Source organism: Lissotriton helveticus, chromosome 8 (genome assembly GCF_964261635.1).
Source record: "Lissotriton helveticus chromosome 8, aLisHel1.1, whole genome shotgun sequence".
NCBI classification, from domain to species: domain Eukaryota; kingdom Metazoa; phylum Chordata; class Amphibia; order Caudata; family Salamandridae; genus Lissotriton; species Lissotriton helveticus.
The window spans coordinates 346,404,939-346,424,332 of NC_136069.1; the positions used below are offsets into that span (position 1 = coordinate 346,404,939).

The window sequence follows — 19,394 nt, forward strand, 5'->3', positions numbered from 1 at the left end:
TTAATGACGTAATTAATTAATCATGGATTACTGTCAATCTTTTTGATGACACCTTTTGAAATTTATTAACTGACATGTTTATGTATTTGTTTGTTTATATGGTTATGTTTTATAAACCGAATAAAGCATTTTAAACTGAAATTGAATTGAGTTTTGTTCCAGGGTGGGCCCAGTTCTGACAACGTATTGCACCGCAAAAGGGTGCTGGGGTACAATAGGATTTGTCCCAAGTGTCCATATTACTGATGTCATTTTAACACTGTTGGGTCTAGTACTGCTAGTAATATTTCCAAGTGTGATTTATGCCCAGAAATACAGGATGTTCATGTTGTGTTAATTAAGATACGTGTTGAACAGAATCTTGATTTACATACACCACTGGTAAGTCCCTTTTGTGATGCTCAGTCTGTTTATTGTATGAGAGAGCTGTGCCAATGCTTTTACACATTACATTTGTGAGAAGCCTGACTGCTCATTGCCAAGCTACCCAATGGGGATGGCAGGTTATGCAATGAGTGTAATCACCTAACTCTGACAGGAGTGGTAGGTAGGTTCTGCCTGACTTGGGCACCATCTCACCCAATCAGAAAATTCAGTTCCAAAAGTGGAGAATAAAAACAGGCCATAAGAAAATGAGCATATTTATTAGTTTGCAAAACTACTGGTGCAGGCTTAAAAATACATTTTAGCAAGCCATTGCAACGAGAAGCTCCTCCCGAAATATCTAGTTACAGATCATTCCCATACAGAGTCGGGCCCAAAACATTGATTCATGCGCTCCACGGTATTTAAATCACAAGTCAGGTGGAGCAAGTGACAGACAGACTTCGACCTCGTTACAATGTCTTGACTCTGCCACGAACTTTATCCTCGATTGGCTTTTGCGTGCGGTGTGTCTGGGCACGAGTCTGTGCAGTGATAGACAAGACAAGAGCCGGTCTTGATAGGCTGCGCTGTCCCCCTATCACGTTCGAGCTTATTGAGACGGCCGCCAATGAATGCCAATCAGGGCGGGCTGTGCCCGCCTCACGTGCATGCTAGTTCCTGTTATTGAATCTCCTCTGATGCCAGGCTGCAGGCGCCTCAGTTTCCCGGTGTGTGAGCACCCGGCTGTGCGCTCCTTTTCCCTGGGCGTGCCAGGTAAGCGTCTTATTCTTCTGACATGTGAGACCCTGCCTGCGCCTCTGCAGACGGAGACCCCTGCTAACACCCCTGCCAATACCGTTATGGCTCATTAATTAGGTCGTAGGGTGGGCTAGGGGACACTTTATTTTTCATTGGACTGGGCTTTAAGTGGGATGAAAAAACTTGGGGGTCTCTCAAAGGGGCGTGGCCAGTGTAATCAGGGGCGTGGCTTTACCAAAGTTATGCTAAAAAATGTGTTTTAGCATAGTGTGCAGCCCAACTTGTATTTTGCTGTTTTTGTCATTGCGTGCAGATATGTGAGACAACAAGTAACATCATACCTACAACAGTCAGGACTGTTGCCTTTGTCCATGGTTATTAGTTGCATAAGATAAATAAGCTGCAACTATAGCTTGTTACATATAATGTTGAAAAAGCTTCCACTTAAAGCCATGGTGACCCTACCACAATGGTGTTGCTCTTGCTTTTTAGAAAGAGAAGGGAAATCCAGAAAGAAAATAAAGCAGTTTCTATACCTGACATGACGTCATACCGTAACTTCTCCACTAGTGAGAAGTAAGCAGTGTGGACAGCGCACATCATGTGCTTGCGGGCTCGAAACGGGTCTCTATCGGGCTGTTTTGAGCCCTGGTACTTTTTTCCGGACTGCAGTGACCTGCTGTCACTGCAGTCCTGAAAAAGACTGTGTCAGGGCTCAAAACAGAGCCCGATAGAGACCCGTTTCGAGGCCGCCTTTAAAAAACTGCCGGTACTCAGACCCCTTGAGACCCGGCCCACTTAAATCCCGGACTTATAGTACCATAAGTATGTGCTCTGTACCGTGTGGCGTTGTGGGTGGTGTCCAGCGACACGATATCGACCTCTTGAGGATGGAGAGCTGGCGCAGCTCTGTCTGAATTTGAGCATGTACAGCGCAGGTTGCACGGAATGAGAACAGATAGGATTTCTTTCTCTCAATGCCGGTTACTGGCGTTAGCATTTTACTTTCTTGACGGGAGCTTACACTGGGCGTAATGTGAATGTTCGCTGTGCCCGTTGTCCAGACGCTTTCCTTCATTTTAAACACGCCTTTTTCATTTTTTTGGAACAAAGGTCAATTCATACTGAAACGAGAATTTAAAGGTATATGCTCTCCTTAAGTAAATTGTTTCTTTTTTCCAGGCAGCGCAGGAGGAGTTGGGCTGCATGCACGGTGCAGCAGATAGATAGGGAGGCAGAATGTTGACGCAGGGCAAGGGGGCTCAGGGTAGAGGCTGTGCAGTGCTATAGCTAATGTTACTTATGCATAGCGTGTAAATGTGTGGCATGTATAGATACACACATTTACTATTTATCTGTGTGCGCGCACGTATGTATGTATGTGTGTATTTTATATATATCTACAAGGCTACACAAAATCGGGACGGGACAGAAAAGTAAGGCTAAAGGCTTTAGTCCTACTTTTATGTCTGGCCTGTCCCGTTTTTTTCTTCTCAAAATCTGCCCCCCCCTATTGTGTGCTTCAAAATCTGCCCCCCCCCTATTGTGTGCTGCAGTTTTCTATTACACCTGCTGCTACAGAGAAAGCTGTTACGTGTTCGTGAATGTACTAGAACGAAGTAGCTCTTCCCTAAACTCTTTAATGCACGCATACAGCAACTGCACCCCGACCTCTCAATAAATACAGTTCAATAACACACAGCTCCCCCTTTAACGACCCTGTGTATCTCCAGCTTCCAAGTTGCCAATCAACAAGGCGAGGGTCGCTAACAATTAGTGGAAATCGCATCTGAGCACTGCATTTGAAGTGCAGAAAAAGAAGCATGCGGTATATGGGAAGCAAAGATTTCTTACCTTATGAAAGCTCGATTGGTTAATGAAATCACTGCAGCTGTTGCGTTTGTAAACAGACAGAGTACCGAGTGCTGGTTGGCGCAGTTGGAAATAGTCACATGCATCTTTACAGTACTGCAGGGTCCCTGGATATTCAGCATAGAGGATTGCTAGTCAAGGGATCCATTACGCAAAATAGAGGAAGGGAGCATCACCAGCTATAATTTAGAAACCATCTATTTATTATCCAGCACAACATGTAGCCTTTATTCAACATGCTGCCACTCGTTATTTCAAAGAAAAGATTTCGTATTAATGTGCACCAATTTTATTGTTTAGACAGTTGACAGACAGTGTATGAAATTAACTGCTGCAGACCTTATACATAAACACTTTTAGAGACAGACAAAATATTTACATATCCAATGCATACATCAAAACTCTAGTTTCCTTCTGACATGTTAACATAAGTATAGATACAAGACAAATCTTGCATATTTATTGGATATGTAAGTATTCTGTCTGTCTCTAAAAGTGTTTATGTATAAGGTATCCAGCAGTTAATTTCATACACTCGTTCCTACGAAACCTTTGCATTTGATATTTAATCATCTGCACACATTTCCATTTTCTTTGGGGTAGCAGGCCATGCACTATGACAAGAAGGCTTGTTTCTTCTTCCATTGTCTGCCTCTCCCCTGGCTTCACAATAAAGGCCCTTCCCTTTCAACGTGAGGGAAATAATGGTTGGCATTAACTGTCCTGAAACTGGTGTTTTTTTAACAAAAAGTAGGGGAACTGCTTTTGAAAAAAATTGAATCTATGTAAGCCTTACTACCAATGACGAGGCATTGAAGTACTTTACACAAGGCAGCACACTGCTCTGGATCCCAGGGCTAGACTTTTTTCTGTGGTTATTGTTGGATACTGTAATTAGTCATGTACTCTTAAAGATCATTACAGTGCATTTACTCCCGTTTCTATGTGGTAGGTTAAATCCGTGGAAGGAGAGAATGTAAATGAATGCAAATGGTTGGCGGTATTAATAGACGAGTTAAAGGTTATTAGGTATTGTTAGATTTCAGGGGTATGTCTTTCAAAAGAAAAGTTGTGATCTTTGAAATGAGGTGTGGGAATCTTGCAGAAATAAACTGATAGGGGATAAGGCAAACATGCATGTGATTTAGAGTAGGAGGCTGTGCTCAGAGAGAGAAGACTTGCAGAGGATAACAAGCAAGGAGAGGTTTATTTGGGGGGGAGACAGTCAACAATTGGAAGTTTTAAGTCTAGGTCAATGTTGATGACAAAACAGGGGAAACTCTTTTGTTAAGCACTAGAATCAGGTGATCAGTGTCCCCTGAAAGGCTACCACTAGGCCACTGCTTTAGCACGAGCAGCTGATTAGCTCAAGGGATGGACGCATAAAGTAATGGTGTGACGCATATACAGGACAATATCTCCAAGGGTCCAAGCCTGCAGAAACCTCATGATCATAGATAGCAATATGAGAGAGCCTATGGGAAAAATAGCACAAACAACAAAAGGAGATTTTACAAATTCTGGCTTGGATATCTTCTGATAATCACTGAAACACTTCAGCTCACTGTATTAACAACAGCGAAGCAGGATCCATTGTCGATGCCCTTGGTTGTGGCACAACATACAAAGGTGGGTGGAAGATAGCTTCCCGAGACCGTGGGATTGTATTTTCCATAGTGCTGTGGTTGGAAGGTGGAAACCCCAACAACAAAGTCAGGAGAATCTATACAAGGCTACGATTACCAATTCCAGGAACGTGTTTGTCTGCTGATTAGTTCACCCTGAGCACTGCTATTTGGTAATTGGTAGGCTTGAAGGGTGAGGCTTTAGTTTGTTGTTCAAGGTGATGATGTGTCTAGGCCAGGCCTGCCTTTTGTTTGTCCTCAATTGCTGCTTCAGAATGGTTAATAATAGCCAGGTGCAGAGATTTCACACTTCCTTATGCCTATATTGTGAGCACTGCTGTGGAGCAAGCCCCAGTGCTACTTGCAATGAAAACCATCACTCTACACAAAGGCATGGAGCCAGGGAAGAACAATTGAGAACCAAACTAAACCCGTTCTACAACATGAGTCCGTGGTTGCACTTTCTTTAGTGCCATGTACTGTACTGTAGCAGGAAACAGAGTCTCCAGTACCATGCCTGATCCTCTCCCTTCCAGGAAGAGTTGGCGACACTGGCCAGCGCCTGCAGACTTCCTGCCCTAGAGTGGAGTAAGGCGCTCCAAAGGACATGCAGAGCGAATAAAATAAGAATTGTTGTAAGTGAAGCTGGAGTTTCTGCTCCTTGTGCACCAAGGTAATCTCACCAGCATTTGTCCTTGGACAAAAATCAAACTTTAAGGAAGATTATAGCTGGTTTTTGAGCAATTGTGAGGTATGTTGTGGCAGTCCATGAGCTCACCCCTTGAATTATACATATATTGTGTTACATTCTAAAGGACTTGCCTACTTCTGCCCATTAATCTTCCATACAAAGGATGACGCTGAATCCAAATGCCCATGAAATGCATAATGCAGAAAGTGCAAATCTCTTAAACCCTCCCACAGCCCTTCTTGCCATATGCATCAGATGTAAACCTGGAGCCTTCAGTAAGGCTGGTAGAACATAAATGGAGCCCAATAGCATGCAGGATCTCAGGGCACATTCCTCAAAGACTCATGCTCCAAAACCCAAGAGCAGATTTTGCACTAGAAAGCCGTCACGTGAACATATCCTGTGAATCAGAAGTGAGGCGCTGCCAAGTTTCCCCTTCCACCTCATCCAAATACACAAGATTTGGGTGGGGAAGGGGCGAAAGCCCTTTCTTAACAAAAGGTTATTGCATAGATGAAAAGCCAAATTTCATACATAAGGTAAATTACACTTTTAACAACCGCTCCTTAATTGCATTTGGCCTACAAGGATCTAAATATGGAAAATAAACCTTGTGGCATGGACAGTGGGTGATTCACTATACAGAGTTAAACACCATGCTGTGGAGGCTTGGAGAGGAGAGGGTTCAGCATTGTGGGGAAGGGAAGAGGATTCTACACACAGCTGTAAAATGGGGCAACGTCGTGATTATTGTTTTACATTTTTTTTTTTAATGAAAGCCTAAATTAGCAGCCGCGCACGGCCTGTCTTTGATGACCTGCCCCTTACCTCAGTGTGGCCACTGCTGGGATAGTCCTTCCACCCCCTTTTTTGTTTCATTTCAATTAGTGGTAGGCAATTGGGATCAGAATTAACAGGTCGCAGTATTGGCAATTGTTGTTGTTATATGGGATTCCGGTGGGGCAGAAAGTCATCTGGAGTCCTCACAAGAGTGGTGCGGGCTCCAAGCACGACGTAGCTGCAAGACAGGGGTAGCCAATGAGGCTCTGGGCTATTAACCTGCAGTGTGGAACCGCAGAGTGCAGAGCACCGATGTCCAGCTGTGTCCGGGCAAACATCTACCTGGCTGTGATGGAGAAAAGTTTAGTGAAATCCAGTTGCGCTTTTGAACTGGTTGTTGGTGTCTATTATGCATGTTATATTTAGTAGGCCCTTTTTTACCCCCTTAGCTGCTCAGGCTGTTACACCCCGAGTGCTGAGCCCTTCGTTTGAAGTTTGGGGCGCTTAGGTCTTCAAAGATATTGGAAAAGGGATACACATTTGGAGTTCTAAAGGTACCCAGGGTTTGTGGATTCCCTGTGAGGCAACCAAGGAGATAGGCAAAATATTGCAAAATTTTGTTTTTTGTTGGAAAAAAGTGCTTTGCATGAAAGCTTATTTTTCTGTGTAAAAATGGCATCAACAAAATGTTTGCTGTGCTAAGATCATAATTGTCACAGCTTTCGTGAACAGAGTAGAAAAAGAAAGTCCATTTTTAGCCACATTTTTTATCATTTTTTTTAACTGGTGGTCAATTTCTGTATTTTTTTATTGTTTAACATACTTGTGGTGAAAACAGGTGTGAAACTCCATGTATGAATCTGGAACACTATACATTTATGAAAACTAGAAAAAAAGTTGGAACAGTTTAATCTGTAATTTGTTCTCCAAATGAATGATTTACAAAAGTAACATACCTCTACATCCACCAGACCATTCTGGTTGCAGAGATATTTAGTGTTTGTTGGTTATCCAAAAACATACAATACCCATCGCTAACAATTGAGCTGCAGCTTATAGTGATTTTTATTTGTGTACTTACCATGCAGCAATTCATGTGGTAAAATCTTATGAATTAAAAATGGATACAAATTAATCCATGTATTTCTTAAATGTGCACAAGATCCTGAGTCTGAGAACAGTGGTTATTTGTAAACCTCTGAATCCCATCATGTCATTCGGTGGGCAGTTTGCAAACTGTGTACTTTCTTGTACATTGGCTGACATCTGGAAGTCAAAAATGTAGAGCGATCTAACTGGTAATAAATAACAAATGTTCTTCGACTCCATATTCCTACACTTCCACGGATAAAAATGGTACCCAACTTGTGTGGGTGAGCCGATCAGCTGCAGCAGGAAAGTCCCCAGCATACAACATGAAGGTGTCAGATTTGTGGCGTGAAAATCAACCCTTTTTGATGATGTGAGGAGCTGTGGAATTTGGGCTTGGCCTAAGCCGCCACCCAGGTAAACTGACCAAACCCCATTCATTTCTGAAAACTAGATACCCATGTGAATCCAGAGTGACTTGTGTGGATTCTATAAAGTTGTTTTTACCCACAATGCCCTTCAAACTTCAAAACTTTGGCTAAAATCAAACATTTTCCTGATTTCCTCTCATTTCTGTGAGGAAAAGTTATGGAATCTGCAGGGTTCCAGAAATTCCTACCACCTAGCATTCCCACATTACTCTCAATTAAAAAATAAATAAAAAAGAAAAAAGTACCCCACTTGTGTGGCTGGGTCTAGTGCCTGCAACATGAATGGAGTGTTACAGGAAACAAATGATGAACGGAATGCTGACAATGTAAACATTCTCCCCTAGTCAAAAGATCTAGGTTGAATTAATCATTCTTTTGCCCACTATGCCACCCCAGTTTGGACCTAGCCATATGCAAATCAGTCTTGACCCTGTGCCCCATAGGAACAGTCCAGACCGAACTGCCAGGCCAGGTCCTCCCTGGACCGGAAACGAGCATCCTGGGACCGGTTTCAACATGAATGGATCACACATGCGGAGTTTCCCATACATTTTAATATTTCCCGTCACAGAAATATGAGAAAATACATGATTTACACCTGCTGTACCAGCAATGTCTCAAAACTAAGCCCAAATGAATCAATTTTTTTCTAACTCGCCTTGCGGATGAGGGCGCTCTAGGTCCACATGCTAGAGTAAAAAAACTCACCCCTTACTATACCGGTTAAAGGCTGGAATCCCACTGAGTTAGGGGCCAAGGGGAGACGGCTGGAGTAACTATCAGGGTAACCTAGCAACACTTAATAAAGGGGTGGTTGTTGGCCACCACTTGGAAAATTTATCCACTTTATGCGGAGCAGAAACGGCTAGATACTGTCCCAGTTAAATCAAGAGGTCTCTCAATTCGCCTTCCGACACCAGCCTATTTCTGTGAAGCACAGGGGGCGGGGGGTCATGCAGTCTTCCAACCCGCTTCTGATCGCTCTCAAAAGTATCCCTCAGCCCAGTCAATTACTTTCATCCACAAGGCCCAATATTACCTGGCAACATAAAGTCGTCCGGCCGGCAAAGGAGAGATCAGTTGATTCGCTGCTTTGAGGGAATGATGATTCACTCAGTGAATTGGGGGTGAAGCTGTCCCCACAGGAAGTGATGCACAGCGCCTAGTGCACATTGATCCGATTCTCACCAGACCATCCAGTCACAATGAATCACGAGTCAGGTTCTCTGTACCTCCTTGGAAATGAGGCACATCTGGTGCGTGATGATACAAGTCGCACCAGACCATAGGGTCCCACAAACACACAGTATTACTCGAAGTAGAACGAGGCACTACTACAAATGCGGCCTTCCTTCGAGGGTTGCAACCTGTGAATCGAACACCCTACACAATAAGCATGCAGTCTGCCTGTCACATGTGAGAGATTCTGCATGAAGCGGGCCCAGGTTGAGTTCCGCAACTGGTGAATGTATCTGCTCGCCACCACCAAGATGCTTGTGTGTGCTGAAGATCCACGATGCAAGGGCCACACTCCTTAGATACAGGCACAAGGTAATTCGGTCTCCAAGCACAGTACTGAGTTCCACGCTCCCACTGCGCTGCAGTCAGGATCCAGCTGACGAAGTAGGCACTTGAGAGGGCACGCTCCCCCAGATGAAACGCGTAAATATTGTAGGCCCCTCATCGGAGGTCCTTGATGTCCTTGAGACCGCCACAAAGAACAGGGGCAAGCCAACAAGCCCTTGGAGAGCACCCTTCAGGGTGCCACACAGAAGCGAGTAGTCAGCCCAGGCCATGCACTATTAATGTAGGGTGTGCGGTCCCTTCCGATGGCAGTAATCCTCCTTGTGCACAACAGATTCTTCTGGCAGTGTGTACCACTCGGTCCAGCATGTCGTATCCCTCCTCCCCACAAATATACCTCTGCCCTGCTGAAGTATGGCACCAGTAATTATACTGTAGTGTGCTTTTGAAGTCGGGGTGGTTCAGAGGGTTCTCCCCTTTGAACCACAGATGTCGCCACTACATTTCAGACCTGTCTGCCATGAGTCCATGGAATGCAGATCTTAATATTTAGTGGGGGCATTATCTGGCCATCCAGATAAGTCTTCAAATGGCAGAGGTCTGTCATTCTAGTTGCATGCCCAATGTTTATGGCTGTCTCTGGGGAATGCAAAGATGTGCTCCCCCAGCCTCCAGTGTGGACTGGAGTCAAATTAAAGGGCACGCAACAGAGTTTTGCACAAAGAAATGCACACTTTCTAGAAGTAGCATTTCTAAGCTATAGATGACAAATCCACTTTTACCACAAGAAAGGATTTGTCATTGTGAATCTAATGTTGGTAAACAACATGAGACTGCTCCACTGTAAACCACCACTTTAGAATAAAGTAATCTCAGCCATTCCCCCATGTTAACCAATGGGGAGAGTAAACCTCATAGGTAGTGAGAGTGCACATGGGGATCCTTCACTACCAGTGTGGGGAACACAAATATGTACCTTCTACGCCTTTCACCTGTCACTTGCTCCACCCCTCAGGGCTCACCGCAGGGGTGCTCTAGTGTTAGTGAAAAGGCCCCTCCTCATTGGTTTAGAAAGGCCAACCTGAGCATAAGTGCAAATGCGCACAGACAGGCCGGCAATTGCAGGCTTCAGACATGTTTAAAAGGCTCTTCTTGAGGGTGGCAAAATCAGTGTGACAGCCTATGAGTACCCAGTGCAGTTCCTGCCCTGGGTACGTTGTATACCTCTTTGCAGGGTACTCCCAGGTACTGCACCTAAACCAATCGGGTAAGCACCACTTCTAGCATGTCCAGGAAGGGCATGTGTGCTTTTGCACTGCATTACAGTAGGAAAACGCCATGAGTCCTACGGCCATGAAAAGAGAATCAACCAAAACCACCATGAGGCTACTCCCTGCTGTAAACTAAAACTGTAGTTTAAAATTAATTTAGCAACCCCCGTGTTAACCCATGGGAAGAGTAGAAATCCTAGGTAGGGGAAACCCACAAGGGGATCATTCACTATCTGGGCAAGGAACACACATGAATACCTGCCTTGCCTTTTAACTATCACTTGCCCCACCTCTCAGGGCTTACCCTAGGGGTATTCTAGTGGTAGCAGCCCACTCATCATTGGTTAATGATTTAGAAATGCCATCCTGAGAATAAGGGCAACTATGCACACACAGGCCTGCAATGGCAGGCGTGATACATGTTTAAAAGCTATTCTGATGGGTGACACAATCAGTTCTGCGTCCCACAAGTAGCCAGTGCAGTTCTGCGTCCCACAAGTAGCCAGTGCACTACCTGCCATGGGTATTTGGTGTACCTTTTAACAGGAAACTCACAGGCACCACACCTAAGCCACTCCGATGAGTACCACTTCCTAGCATGTGTAGGAAGACCATGCATGCTTTCACACTGCATTACAGTGGGAAAGTGCCCAAAGTCCTAAGGCCATGAAAAGAGAGCCCGCAGAATCCAAGGGGAAAAAGCTAAAACTTTTAAAGAAATCAGCTAACAAGGGCCCTGTCCAACAGGAAGCATTTCCTTTGCAGTCCCAAGTTTGCTTTTGGAAAAGAAAATGTTTGTTTTCACCAGAAGCATTTTCTCCCACCAGTACAGTGGACAACCCAGTAGCATCCACCATACTGAATGTAGTGCAATGGACATCAAAGGGTCATCCAATGCTCTAAAGCGGTAAGCCAGTAGAGCATCACTTTATTTTTGTCTGCTTAACGTTTACGGTCCAGTGCCAAAATATCCATATGCCTTCAATGATACTAGAAGAAACAAACATGCAACAAAACTGTAAACTGGCACTTCAGTGTTGTATTTGGGATCTTACAAAAACGTGGAAGATGTGGCCCTAATGAGTCATTAACAAGATTGACAGCCATCTGTTGTACAGCAACTCCCTATTGGACCCCTCTCCTGGGTCTCTATGAACTTCTTTGGTCTTTTATGTCTTTAGTACCGAATTAGGTTGTAATGTAAGAACAAACACTAGGCCGAAAGCTATGTAGAACCTATGGTGATGCAGGAAACTCAGAGCTAGGTAGGTCTGGGTGAGTCTGTGGGTTCCTAGCTCGTGATAGTCAGATGCAAATATAATATACATTTATTCAGCATATGCAAACAAAGGCAGAGTCATGGAAAAAATATTGTATTTCTGATATCTAAACATTACTCAGCTTTTTTAATGTGGGATAACAAAATTAATTCTGTTCACCAGCTTTAGACGTGAACCTTCCATCTATCTGAAGGCACCTGCCACAAAGAACTTCTTTCCACAAGGTCATTAGTTTTAGACACTCACTTCCCACCTGATTCACCGACCTTGGGAGTGTTGTTAGCTGTAGTGTAGTTTCCAGTTTAACATACATCGCTGTACTCATTGTAGACATCATGATGGTTTCTTATGTGTATTTGTAAAGCGCACTATCACCCACGGGGTTATCCTTGTGCTGCTAGGCCCGTAAATGTAAATGTAAATGTAGTATACTTGTAAAGCGCACAGCTGCCCCAGCAACGGGGCGTCCCGGCGCTGTATAACTCTGGGGAACCCGTCCTGGCTTTCCCTGTGGGATGGTCCCTTGCTGGGAGTCCCCAAGGTGGAGCCAGGCATCCCCGGAATTGGTGGGGCCGTTGTGGAGATTAGGCAAGCTAATGCCCAGAGTTGCCGAGTGGAACCCCTGATTATAGTAAGCACCGAAGCGAGAATTATCGAGTCCGCTGACCAAGGTCCACGACCCTGCCGCGTCGGGAATTGAACCCTGGTCCCGGGCTGACTTCTGCTCTCAGGCCTGCCGCCTCTAACCAGTGAGCCACACTACTCCACTCTAATAAAAAAGGTTCAATAAGCCACACTGCTAGCACTTCCTCTAAAATTCTTCTTTATTGTATGTCGTCACCATTGTGGTCTCTGAAGTGCCTTCCTGGAAGTGCAGACCAAAAGCAATTTATGAAGCTGCTTCCTGATTGGTTGCTGAAAACACATAACAACCTTTGCACCTCCATCCTAGGTGTACCATGCACAGACAGGCCCTGGCAGCTACGCAAACAGAGGACAGGGCCAAAAAAGCAAACATAAATCTCTCCTAGTAATGATGAGAGCAAAACATGCTTCCCATTGTGAAAAATGTGGAACTCAATCGTTATTGAAGGCAGGGCATAGGGTAGTACTTGGGACCGTTCTGTGGGAAAAGAGGCTGCATGGTAAGAAGTTAAGTTCATGCTCGAGCTGAAGGTCTGAACTAAGGAGAAGTAAATAAATAAAAAATTAAGTTCTTAGGTGAAAATTTAGGGATGGTAGAGATCAAAGAAGCATCATATTTTAAGGATAACTTGAAGCGTCAGCATGCAAGTGAAGATTATGAAGAGTTTTTTGCAGAAGCAATACATAAGTGCGCATCTATGTAATGTTTGATATGGAATTTAACTTCTTCAAGCCGCAATACCAAGGTTATCCTCCACTCTGAAGGTTGCTACAGAGGTTGCCTACCTTGCTCCTGCCATTTCTGCCTTCCACTGTGTGGTGCAACATAAATAAAAGTATCTCACTGAAAATGTGACATGACCTCGTCCGTTGGTGACCCATGTGGGACACCCCTGATGGAACCTCTTTTGACCCTTCTGCCCATTTTTATTCTGAATGGCTGCTTCTGTTCCTCGTGAGGAAGAACGCGTTTCAGTGGAGTGGCATCAGGGCACGCCACTCTGCAGGCCTCAAAATCTGCTCACTCCTTATGGTGCATCAGATTTAATCAGGTCGAGCTATGTTTAGGGTCTTCTTGCCCTTTGACAAGAACAGGTGGACTGTCACATTTGCTCATTGGCAGAGGTCAGAAGTCAGTTCACAAATTACTTTTATTTCTCTGACTGCAGAGTTCCATGATTTTGTAAAGTGAACTGTCTGACCTGCTGTATGAAGTGTGAAATGAAAGGCTGTAGGGGTTTTCCTAACGCACATCTAAATAGCTAATAAGTCAAATGTACAACCATTTTAAAATACATTTCAGTAGTGAAAGCCCATTTTTTTTGTAGTTCTGTGTGAAAAAATATTTTAATAGGATGAAAAACTGTTGCTTTATAATTTTATGTTAATTGGACATTTACTCGTTGCTCTTTCCATGGGCACGTTTTTGCTTTGACACGCTTTACCTGAATTGTGATTCCAATGGGGTACATTGAATAAGAGTGCCTTTTGCTATAGTGTGTTATACATTGCACTGCATTGTGCTGTACAAAGCTGAGCCGTGCTGCTCGTACGTTCGTGAGAGAGAAAGAAAGAAAAGGATGTAAACGAATGAGATTGAGACAGAACAAAAACACAGAAAAATAATCACTAAAATATGCGTCTTTAATTATGCGATGTTGAAAACAACTTTAATTACATACAAAAGACAAGAACGTCAATATCGCATTTGCGATAACAAAAGAAATCCCGCGAGCAGTCCGGAAAATGACGATTGTCTCTATTTTAAAAACATAATTTGTAAATTAAAGCTGAAATAAAAATGCGCGCTACAGACCCAGTGAATCTTTTTTCGCGTTACCTGTTATGGGGAATGTTGAGGAGCACCATACGTTGTTTTTCCAAACAAAAAGCATGACCTGAGTGCTTTTAACATTATGACACTGGTGGTGAGGTATTAAGTGCTGTAAATGAAAGACTGTCGATTTTCAAAATATCAAGAGTAAAATCAGAGGTGCATTAATTATAATCCAGTAATTCGTCGTATATTGCATGTTGTGTGGATTCTAGTGCTGCAAGGATTTCTTCTCTGTGCCGTGAATCTGATGATGACCTGAGAGGTCCCCAGTTAGGAGCAGATCTCGGATAGATTAGATGTGATCCTCTTTGCCCCGCCTCTTTCCCATTGGGTGGCACTGCATGCTGTTTGTTTTCTTCCATACTTCATGTAACAAAGGGTCACCTGGTTTCGAATTCGTCCTACCTGGATTTCATGTCTCAGTCCTACTGTCCTCCTAAACTGACTGTGTTAAGTGACCCCTGATGTTTTCATATTAAAGTTAACCTCACAAGGGATCTCGGGACAAAAGAAAAATAGACTAGCGACCACGACCAAAAGCAATATTAACTAATATTGAGAACAGCAGAGCAGAACCACAGTTTGTGTTTTTCTGTAAACATTTCAAGAAGTCTGTGAGTGGTGTGTGTGGCAGCTACTGCTAAAGTGCGGGGTGCAGGACTGCTTAGAAAATGAAAATGCGCCCTGAAAATAAAAGTTTGGTCAGTAGTGCTGTTTTCTCTGCCCTCATGACCAGTTTGCTAGAACACGCGTGTGCGCGCAACGTGAAAAAGTGCTGTACACGTCGCGCGCGTGCTTGTGCGCGCGATAGTAAGCTGGTCGCCGGGAAAGTAGCACTTTCCCAAGCAGCTTACTAAATATCTCCGCCAGATCAGCGCATGCGCTGGATCAAGCCGAGACCTAAAAAGTGGTACAGGGTGTAATTGTGCTATCAGATGCAGATGCATTGCATTTTGCACCTACATTCAAAGGGTGCTTTGCCTGTTGGTGAAAACAGGGCACACTGACATTGTGGCATACAAAATGGTTCTGATTGCCTAGTGTATTCATCTAAATGAAATAGTAATCTTGAAATGGTTCTTTCTTTGATGCAGCACTTACTAGGAAAGTGAAACACTCTTCGAAGCAGTCAGTGGCCTATCAAGGGGCAGTGGGTTGTAATGCAAGAAAAAAAGTGGGTTCCTGCACTCCTAGCCAGTAATAATAGGTATCCATAGCCTGGGTGCATAAAACCCCTTACACCTGTGGACAAAACTGCACCTGCAGCACTGATGGTAGCTACAGGCCTCCAGGAGTTCCTCATTCTGCATGTCTTTGCCTCTCTCTTCTATATCCCCATCACCCCTGATCTGCATCCTCCTTTTGCACTCTTTCTTATCCTTCCTCTGTCTCTATTTTCCCCCTGTCTTTCACACTTCCTTATCTCCTTCATCGCTTTAACTTTTTCTCTCATTGACTCTCTTAAAACGTCACCATTCTTCGTCTTATCCTTGCATTTCTTCTCAATTGACCTGTATCCTCTTTGGTGCATCCTAACCCTCTCTCCTGCAATTCCCCATCATCCATCTGCTCTCTCTATCTCCTTTTATCTCACTTCTCTTGTTTTCTCTCAGTAGCTCCTTTCTTATGCTGTTTTACTGATAACTTGTTGCTGTTCCCTTTCTAGTCCTCTTTTCTATCCCTATTTGGCCATATTCATCCATTTTTCAGACCCGTTTTCTTCACCTCTCTTTCCTCCTTTCCGTCACTATCCTTCCTTTCCTCTTTCCTATCCATTTCTAAATACTCCTCTATCATTTCCTCCCTAACACTTCCACCCGCACTCCTACCGCCGCAGTAAACACATTAACAAACTTGTGAACTCTAGCTTGAGTAACGTTCTGCCACTGCCTCTCCTTGGTGTTGGATCCCTCTCCTCCTCACCCTGCCTGTGTCTCGTCTGAGCTTGGCTTGCAAAGTTTTGTGTCCTGTCACCGTATTTATTTATTTATTTATTTATCTACTTGAGTTTTATGTAGCACTGGCTAGACCCGAGGCATCAGAGTGCTTTACATGAGGAGAGTTGCATAGCTTACAAATTCTACATTGTTACATCAGTTACAAGTTACATTTTTAGAAAAATGGCATGTAGAGGGGTAAGGGGTGAAGTAAAATGGAGAGGGGAGGGAGAATTTAACGGAGCATAGGCAAAAGGATAGACAAAGCAAGCAGGTGGAGAGAAATTCAGGGGAGAGCCGAAGGGAAAGGGGAGGTAGCCAAAGATGGAGGAGGGAAGCGGAGGGGGTAGGGGACACAGCGTGCGTGAAGAACAAGGAGAGTAACTGTGTCTGAACGTCCGGTTGGGTGGGGCAGGGATAATTTTTCAGTCCTCAGTTATGTGTGATTCCCAAAATTCATGGTGGACTCTCTCAGCGGGGTCGCTGAGACTCCATGGCATAAGATGCAGGATCCCTCCCCAACAAGGGGAGAGGAGTGCTTTGGTCACGGGCACACTCTGAGGTATGAAGGAGGGAAGAGGTGCGAAACCCAGCAGGGATGCAGTGTCTGATGTCTGGTAGGGTAGAAGACGGTTCCCAGTGGTAAGGAGATCAGTCCCAGTCCACCACTAAGTGTGTCACCCTTGTCACTGTGGACTCTCTCAGAGGGGTCTCTGAGTCTCCAGGGCGAAGAAGCTGGATCTATCCCCAACAAGGGGAGTAGGAGTGCTTTGGACAAGGGCAAAGTTGTGGGTCGGTGGAGCAGAGAGTGGAAAACAGCAGCGCTACTGGCATGTCCCAATGGCGGATCTAGAGGACGTCACGGCATGATCCGGGAGGGGTCCGCAGTAGACGAAACGTGAAGGCTGGGTCCAGATGGTGGGTGTCATGCTGCAAATCTGGAGTGCTTCCCAGGTCATTCCGGGCAGGGTCCGCAGAGAGCAGAACGAGAGTTCGCGTCTGGGGGTGGGGGGGGGGTCGGAGGCCCTTGAACTGGCCCCTTATAAGCTTGGTGTGAGGGCAAAAAACGATGTAGAAGCCAAATCAGCCATGCAGTATACACAATGAGCGCACTTCAGGAAATGCAGGCGTTGCTCCCCTCAATACTCGCACTCCTACCAAGACGCTAAAGCAGATCAAGTAAATAAAGCTGATCCCTTTGTCTAAATTGGCCACCATTTTAGAGTCCGGCACTGCTCCATTGGGGGTCGTCACGAGTCCACAGCGAACCCCGTTGACATCACTCTTCCTCAACCGCAACCAACACTTTTTACGCTTGGTCACCACTTCGCTGGCAAACTATTGAAGCGCGAAACCGGTAAAAGAAGTTTCACTTTATTCGTGTGGCCGCCATTTTACAGTCAGGCCGCACTCCCCAAACATGCACCGCAAAAGCCCCCAAAAAGACGGGAAAAAGATGCAAGTACAGTGTCGCGTGTGTGACCGGCCGTAAACTCGAAAATCCGATGCTCGGCGAAACAATCAGGGGCTCGGACAAGCCACTAGATCCCTCAGTTTTTAGAACGACTCACTCTGCAATATTAGGTCGTCGGATCTCGGAACCAGGGAAGCCATCGGTGTCATTTCTACATTCCCCATCGGCCCGTCAAACTCGATGGCACCCAAAGTGCGCGGAACAGGAGGACAAATCCCAGAGGAGGGTGGCAATCAGAGGGGGGAGAGCCGCCCGCTCAAACTCCACAGCAGTGAGGCTTTACCGCCGAGCCAGCGGCCATGATGGCAAAGGCTCCGTGGGCGCTCCCTCCGGACACTCGGAGGTTGTGTAGCAGGCTAGCCGGAGAACTCTAGGGGGAAAGGAAGGCACCGGTGTGCAGGCACAAGATCCACCGTGGATTAGGACGTAGGAGAGGGAGAGGGAGAGGGACCCGGGGCAAGTGCCAGAGTCCGTTACCAGTCGGAGGAGCTACCGGACAAAGCTCCTCACCCGGCGGCCATCTTCCTTGTTACATCAGCTTAAATTTTATTACATTAATAGTAAATAACTGCATATTATTCACTATTATTGTAATAAAAAATGGAGTACAATTAGCTAGAATATAACCATCTCTGGAAGCGGAGCTAAGTAAAACAAGCTTTTAAATGTGTGTTGTGTTTATGTGTGGAGGTGAGTGTGAGTTTCTGTGAGGGACAATGTTTTATTGTGTGTTACTGTGTAAGCATGCATGTGTGTGAGTGAATGTATAGTTCAAATAGGGTGTGATGTCACTTCCGCTACTCCTCGCCTTTTGCTGAATTGACTCTCATGCTGTGGAGTGCTGCTCTACCGCGCAGGAAGCACAGAAGGGTTGAGTGTCCTCGCGCTGTGAGCGGTCGCCCAGTGGGGCACAGGTTGTGTCTGAATAGGGCTAGATCCATTATAGGCCCCTTTTGTGTCGAGTGAGAATGATGGCCGAGTGGCTGGCACAATCTTAGCTCCTTGTTTGTTTATTTACTTAGTCCTCAGTCAATGATCTTTGATGACTGGTTGACTTAGGTTTATTGGTCTTTATTTTAAAAATGTGGTACGTATGCATCCAATGTCAAGTGCCCCTTTGCCGTTTTTAACACCATTAGCCTGATCAAGTTGCATTCTGGGACTTGTAGCTTCACTTTTAACATCTAAGTGCAGGCTCAAAAATCCCAGTATGCAAAGTACTGCTGATGAAAACATCTGGAACTTGACTAAAAATGTCACCCATGACTTGCGGCTGTCAAGTTACTGATGCATAATTGGAGGAGACCGCTAGACACATCTAGACAATGCAGTTAAAATGGTGCGGTGCACACAAGCACCCCCAACCAATCATGACCGAGCATAGACTGTCGAATTGACATCCTGCATAGAGCAGGATAGCCAATGAGAGCGAAGGCACTGTGCACAATAGCACACGCCAGATAATGTACTGCATGGACACCGTAGAAGAGCACGTTTAGAATCCTAGCTACGCCGGATTCATCAACCACCACACTTGACCAATACTTATAAGTGGGCCCAGTGGTCTCATCTGTCGTCGCTGTAATCTGCGGGCAACATGAAAGTGACAATTCTGGAATCGTTGCCAGATATTTGTCCTCAATCTTCTGATGTTGCTAAATGGAATGCCGACGATCTTTTAAACAGTGCATTGGCTTAATTCAGTTTATAAAAGCGTATTACAAAAAATCATTATTAATTTTTTTTTTTTTTAATAAACCGTGACAGAAAACTAGAACATTTAATTTTCCTATTTAGTTGATGAGGCTGGTGA

The 19,394-nt window shown here is 44.9% G+C and overlaps 1 protein-coding gene across 1 annotated transcript in view; it reads left to right on the forward strand.

The window, feature by feature from the left end:
- Window positions 1-1,044: 1,044 nt before the first annotated feature.
- The window catches only part of LOC144772670 (lysosomal proton-coupled steroid conjugate and bile acid symporter SLC46A3-like), a 210,686-nt gene continuing 192,336 nt past the window's right edge, over window positions 1,045-19,394 (forward strand). The window contains exon 1 of the mRNA XM_078657129.1: window positions 1,045-1,140. The gene's annotated coding sequence lies outside the window, so the exon portion shown is untranslated. The remainder of the gene's footprint in view (window positions 1,141-19,394) is intronic.